The sequence below is a fragment of the Sturnus vulgaris genome, chromosome 4 (assembly GCF_052056855.1).
Source record: "Sturnus vulgaris isolate bStuVul1 chromosome 4, bStuVul1.hap1, whole genome shotgun sequence".
Lineage (NCBI taxonomy): Eukaryota > Metazoa > Chordata > Aves > Passeriformes > Sturnidae > Sturnus > Sturnus vulgaris.
Window position 1 is genome coordinate 49,447,182 of NC_142246.1, and position 6,491 is coordinate 49,453,672.

General features: G+C 40.7%; 1 long non-coding RNA gene across 2 annotated transcripts; it reads left to right on the plus strand.

The window, feature by feature from the left end:
* The first annotated feature begins 1,341 nt into the window (after positions 1 to 1,341).
* Positions 1,342 to 5,177, plus strand: LOC148224011 (uncharacterized). Of its 2 annotated transcripts, XR_015803569.1 has the most exons (5): positions 1,342 to 1,490; positions 1,663 to 1,782; positions 2,468 to 2,547; positions 3,832 to 3,919; positions 5,141 to 5,177. It is a non-coding gene; the product is annotated as an uncharacterized LOC148224011 (long non-coding RNA). The 2 variants fall into 2 exon arrangements; XR_015803568.1 differs by lacking the exon at positions 5,141 to 5,177 and having other exon boundaries at positions 3,832 to 4,009.
* Positions 5,178 to 6,491: the final 1,314 nt, after the last annotated feature.

The following is a 6,491-nucleotide window of genomic DNA, read 5'->3' on the forward strand; positions in this document are numbered from 1 at the left end:
TTGGGTGAAGGAAAGAAGAAGACAAGGTCCTCTAGGAAGAGTAAAAAGCATACTTTCAAGAGACATTCAGAGATGTCTGCTGATGCCACGCAATTACCGTGTAATCAGCAGAAATGTGTTGGAAAAACACCCATCAGTGACTTCACAAGAAAGCCACACTCAAGACAGGTAAAGAACAGAAGCATAAAACCCCAAAGGTATGAAATGGACAGATTTTCCTTGGGAATGAGCAACTCCTGAATTCTTGGTTCTAGAACTAGGGGCTTGTAATAAATAGACTGTCTCCTTGCCAAACGTAAACTTGGTGTCATGAACTGCTCACTGCCCGTTGAAGTGCAGGGCTAGTAGACTAATATTTGCCATGGCAGGCATATTGTATGGCTTTCCTGTTAAAAAGAAATTGGTTTTGCTCATAGCAATCTAGATATGTACCCAGTCTGACACCTATTTTTTAGGCTATATTTCCAAGTAAATGGCTTCCATGATGATGCAGTAAGTTTATGTCATGAACAGGAATGAAGTGATTGCATGCATCCTTTTTTACCCTAAGCCAGCTGCTGAGTAATGAGACAGAGACTCTCACTGACGCCAAGGAGTGCCCGTGCTTTTGGGAAAAGCACTGGGCAGATAAAGCCTATTTCCACATTTCTTGCTAGCGTCTCCTTCAAAGTTCATGGGTTTGTGCATCTTTTAGAGCTGTTCTAGATGTTCTTTGTAGTTTACATGTACTAAATGTAGCAGGTATTGCTTTCATGCCGTCCTACTAGATTTGAAGTTGGGATCTACTCAGGCTTCAATGTCTCAGAAGAAGCAACGTCGATTCTTTGAATTCTACTCTTGAACGTGAGAATGCTACTTATGTAGTTAATGAATTAATTAAATCGAATTCACTTGAATGGAAAAATTGTCTTGTTCATGTAGATTTTAACTTGGGAAATTGATATTTGAGTTCTACTTTTCATTGTTGTTGCTTTTCTGTATTCTTTGATTGCACAGATAGCAGATGTACTGACCAAGTATTGTGTGAAACTGGAGGAAATGTCCTTCCTCTTGGCAGCTGATGTTCACAAGCTCATTAACGCTAAGGCCATGGTAAATGTTTTACCTGGGGCAAGATAGCAGTCTGAATATTCCTAGAATGTCTTTCTTTCCCCAGATGAAATTCATTTTTTCTGCCTATCAATCACTGAAATATAGAAGAAATTTCTACTTGACGGGGTATTGGTTATCATTTGTGTTCTTTTCTCCCCTCATTTTCTGTAGAAGAGACAATTTTTGGTTTGTTTTTGCATGTTGTATGCTGCTTCTACTTCTGGTTTTGTTTTTTAATACACAGAATATAAACGGAGCACTGCTGGATAATGAGAGGGCAACTGCCAAGCTACTCTTGAATCGAATGAAATCAGAGCTTGAGAAAGAAAAATGGCATCAACTGAAATGGCAAGGGACTGGAAGCTCATGCAAAAGAAGTGTGGAGTTCAGAGTTTCAGGTCAGAAATTTGGCAGTCTTCTTTTGGACAATGAGCAACACCAAGAGGCTAGTGTTCACTTTTGGTTTCTGTTAAAGTAATACTTGATCATTTTTTCTTTCTACGTGATACCACGTATGATATCACATATATCATGTGATTCCATTCTACATATCTACTTTCCATCCTGCAGAGAATTTATGGCAAGTGAAGAAATACAGAATCCCCCAACTGTGAATATGGAAATGGAAAAGTTGATAAAGGAGCAGATGGTACTCAGTGAAGAGAGACTGAAGGTTTTGCAATATATCGGGTATGGCAAAAGAGGGTATAGCATAAAGGAAAACAATTGTTGCTGGAGTTAATGAAGGACTTGGCTACAAAATGCACTTTGCTTCCTGTCAATGTGTGATTGCTAAATGCAGCAGTAAGGCAGGGTCTACATCTATTTCTGTACAGCTCTTTTGAATGGAAAAAATGCATTCTTGATTTTCAGTGCCCCAGCTACACTTAATAGGTGGCGATCAGGCTCTAAAAATGGAGGAATGCAGAAGTAAATCTCGAAACATAGCAGAAATGGGCAAAGAGGGGTGGAGAGCTAGAACTTGGTGTTTTTGTCAAGGCATTTTTTTCTCCATGGCGTGGGATTTTATTTGCGGAATAAATGAAGAGAGGAGTCTGGATAGAAATCTAACGTTGCTACGTTTGAATATCCATCCTGAACACAAGACACATTGGTGTGGGTGCAATGCATTACGATCTTTACAGGGAGGTTTTTTACGGTGGATGTAGGAACCAGGTAGATGACAGTTAGTTCCTTATCGGGCAGTAAACAGTTGGCCTTGAACAACAACAATCTCAGGTTTATTTTCATTGCCAAGATGGCTGTAAATAAAAGAACGCCCAGTAGTATGGATATTCGGATTCATAATTTTATATTTGAAGTACTGACTGGTTTGTATTTTAGGATACCTGACTCTTGTTTCCTGCTTTGATAGCACCCTGTTGCCTCCAACACGTGCCAAATCTGATGGAAACGAATGGTGCAGAACTCTGGAGAATTGAAACAAAAGTCTAGGTAGGTCGGGAAATCCTAAGAACAGTCTGGAATTCAAGCAATATTTTCTTTTCTCCTGGGCAACGATGAGGCAGACGGTTGCTTTGAGAGTGCATGTTTGCTCTATTCTTTGTTCCGTGTGTTGCCACATACCTTCTCAGTTGCTTGGAGGTGGCAGTAAGAGCCAAAGAAGCTGCCTGTGGCATGGCTTTCCTTTGGCCAGTACAAACACCTGTGCATGGGGAGATCTAGCAGGAACTGGCTCGGTTAGAATGAATCTGGGGGAAATCAAATGTTAATTTTGACGTGGATCCCTTCTCAGTCATACAAAAATACTCCTTTTTAACTCCTGGAGAAGAAGAGGGGAAGTATGAGAAGAAGAGGGGAAGTATTGGAGATACTTCCTTTCTCTGTGTCCTTGCAGCATGCCTTCCCGCTCTGTGTCTGCCTTCTCTTGCTCCAGAGCACATCCAGTTGGGATGTTTGTAGCCTGTATGGTAGCAAAGAAGTTGGTAGCGATTGTTAAGTACCTTGCTACTTTGAAGCATAATGATAAACAGCTGTGTATGAAAATGTCTTGATTTCTTTGGCTGGTAATGTCTGGTGTCTGTAGGCACTGCTGGCATCTGTTCCGTGTGCTGAGATTCAGCACATGGCCTCTGTCATGTTTCCATGTCACACTGCACTGTGAAAGATGGGAATTTTGACTGTGGTCTGTTCCGTATCATTCAGACAGCCCTAATGTGGAGTGCGTGGAGAAAATGAGCATCCAGTATGAGCTGGTCGAGGGCAAATGTCAGGAGAAAGGGCAGATGTGCAAGTTGAGTGCCACAGCTTTTGGCTGTGATAGCCGTGGTCCAATGTGTCATTAGAGAGAGTAAAGATGCACCAGACAGTGAGATAACAAGTGGAATTCCTTTTTAACCTCCGCCTTACTCTGTTCAAAAAGTAAGCCATCCGTTTGGTTTCACAGTAGTAGTTGGTATTTGTGCTTGAAATGTGGAAAAGCCGTAACAAATGCCAGTAATGAAGGGAGTGCTGTCCTACATGAATGTGGAAGATGCAAGGAGCCTCAGCCCTTGTGCTAAATCTGTCTTATCTTGGGAAAGAAATTCCACCTCTGCCTCAATTTCTCCCTTTGTGTCCAACCAGATGGTATTGTTTAGTAATCTAATATGGCATGTGGGAGGCTGAATCTATCTCTGTCCATCACAAGAAAAGAAACACTACGTTTAGCCAGGCTCTCTGAAAGCCACACAGTATTTCTTCTGTGCATGTCAATAATTTGTTCTTCTTTTCCTTCAGATGACCCTGTTGGATGTGAACATTTGCACAGCAGAAGATGCTGAAGTTGTGCACTCCAACATGCTTCAGATGACTGAGAAACGAAAATGTAGGTTTGAAGAAGAAGTGGAGCACGTGGATGTACGTTTCTTTTATTTGATGACATATATCTTCATCACTCCTTGGGATTAGTCTGTTCTTCCTGTGCTCCCACCTGCAATGCCTTCTGCGTGGTAGGCTATTGATGTCACCTTAGAAAGAGGTCCATAGTGTGACAAAACACTCCAGAGAAACAGTTTGGTGTGGAAGAGTTTCATGTGGAAGTGTTCATAATTCTTGTGTTTATTATTTGTAATAGAAATAGATTGTATTTTTATGATCATTTCTATCTGAAATACATAGGATAGCGATGAATGACGTATGGCCCAGTCTGCTTAAGATCAGACTTCAGGAAGAGCTGGAAATGATCTCCCAAATGTCTTCCAATCTTTTCTATACATAAAAAAAGTCGGGCAGTTGTTTCTAAAGGGATAAATTATAGAATGTGATTTGGTGCTTTATGGTGCCAGAATAAACAGAAGTTTTGAGAATCCGCATTCTTACCAGTTTACTTGGAGACTGATTTTTTTTTACTCTCCAGATAGAAGACGCCATGTTGGATACCAGTCGTAAAATTCCAGGCAGCCTTTTATCATGTTACATATCCTCTTACTCATTCATTTCACCTTCCAGCAGTTTAGAAAGAACTTGTTCACTTGAATGTTTTTCTTTGGAGTGATTTGAAGGAGACGGCTAAATGGCCATAATCCAGGTAGAAACATAAAAACAAGGGTGTGCTATAAAGACAGGACTTCTTAATGCAAAGAGCCCTCTGAAATTCAAAATACCTGCTATAAAATTAAAAATGTAATCTTTGACTTTTAGATGGGAATTTCTCCTCTTCAGTTTCATTCTGTCAGGTGCATTTTTGCTAACTGCTTGATTCACGCTGAATGGACAGTCCTGTCTTATTGTTGGTGTGGCAACAGCGATAGAGATCACTGCTGCTTTCTGTAGAAAGTGGCTGCAAGTTGCTATGACGAGATCTTGTGCAGGTCTAGAGTCTGATTGGATGTGAGGTTCTCATTGTTTCAGAACACCAACTTGGGGTGGCAGTGTCAGAGGTGTTCATTATCTAGGAAGATTTTCATAGGCGATGAGTTTTGCTGAGGTAGCTTTCTCTTCTGGGTGTAGAAGATATGTGCATAATTAACTTCCTTGAATCCTAAAGAGCTGGGGAGATTTTAGTATCTACGAAACCATTTTTACTAGCTTTTTTATGTGGCCTTAGATGATGAAAGTGATCTGGATACAATCTTAGAAAAAAGGCAAACGGTGAGCTGTGAGGAAGAGCTGAAGGAGTATTTGGAGAACACCCTTTCTTCTTGAGATCAACTTAGAACAAGGTATGAATTTGGTATGTTTTGTAAACTTAAAAGGTAGAGCATCTTTGAACATTGGTTGTACTACTTAGGCCTTGTTTTAATGCTGTTGTGTGAAGGTATGGAAAAAGAGTGCTTTTCACTTCATGTAAGAATATAGAATAATGTCCCTACTGAACAAGGTTAAGGCAAATAATGCCCACGGTTTAGGAATGGGACAAAGGAAGACTGCTATCATTCAAAAACCATAGCACATCAGTATTACTGTGCATACCGTCACATCCATGCCTTATTCAGAAGGTAAAAGTAGTAGTGCAGATTCTTGGATCACCGGAATCAGAAGTTGGTCTGCACCATCATCTCTTCACTCATAGATTTGATCTCATTCAAAGTTCTAGGAACTCAGACGTTTAAGACAGCCAAGCACCGGCAACTTTAAAAACCATCTAAAAATGGGTACAATACCGCTCTCCTTCCTGAAGATCTTAGCAGCAGCTCTGAAGCCATAGAGGAAGCAGCACTGTTCACACACCCAGGAGGTCTTTCCTACCTGCTCGATCAGAGGCACATTAGAAGAGCAGTGTGGACCTGAGGGGCAGATGCACATACCTTCACACACCTCGCAGTGGGACTGTGGTTAGAGCTGGAGGTTTGATACTCTTCCTAATAATTTGAGCCGTTAAAACAAAGCCAGAGGTAAAAGACCAAGTGAAAATACAATGCCAGGTTGCGGAAAGAGAATGTTACCTATCTGAACTCGTACAAAAATTCCCCATCATTCTCTTTGTTTAGGAGACCAAGCCAATGTCCGTGTAAATGAAAACAAGTGTGAATATTGATTTTTCTTGAATCAAGACTCAGCTTTATGTCCAAGTCAAAGGCAAATAAACCAGAAAGGCTCCGCTGAGCACAGTGCAGAACTAACATGGAAGACAGTCATTTGACCTCTTATGTAAGCAGTGTTGGTGTGGTTCCCCATCCAAAAGGAAGGATGTCAAATGCTTCTTTGGAAATATTTTAACTTCTCTGCGTTTCTTTCTTTGTAATGAACTAATCTCTAACAAGCCAGGACGTGATTGTGTTCAGTAGAAACAGATCAATGGCAACATTTAGCCTAAAGGTTTTATGAGATTGATCAGGAAGTTCGATTTAGATTTAAAGGCACTGTAGTCATATTTAATTTTATTTCTCTCCGCACTTGAGTCTCTTAAACAGGGACCTTCAATTGGACAGGAACGGGACACTGAAGCAAATTGTAAT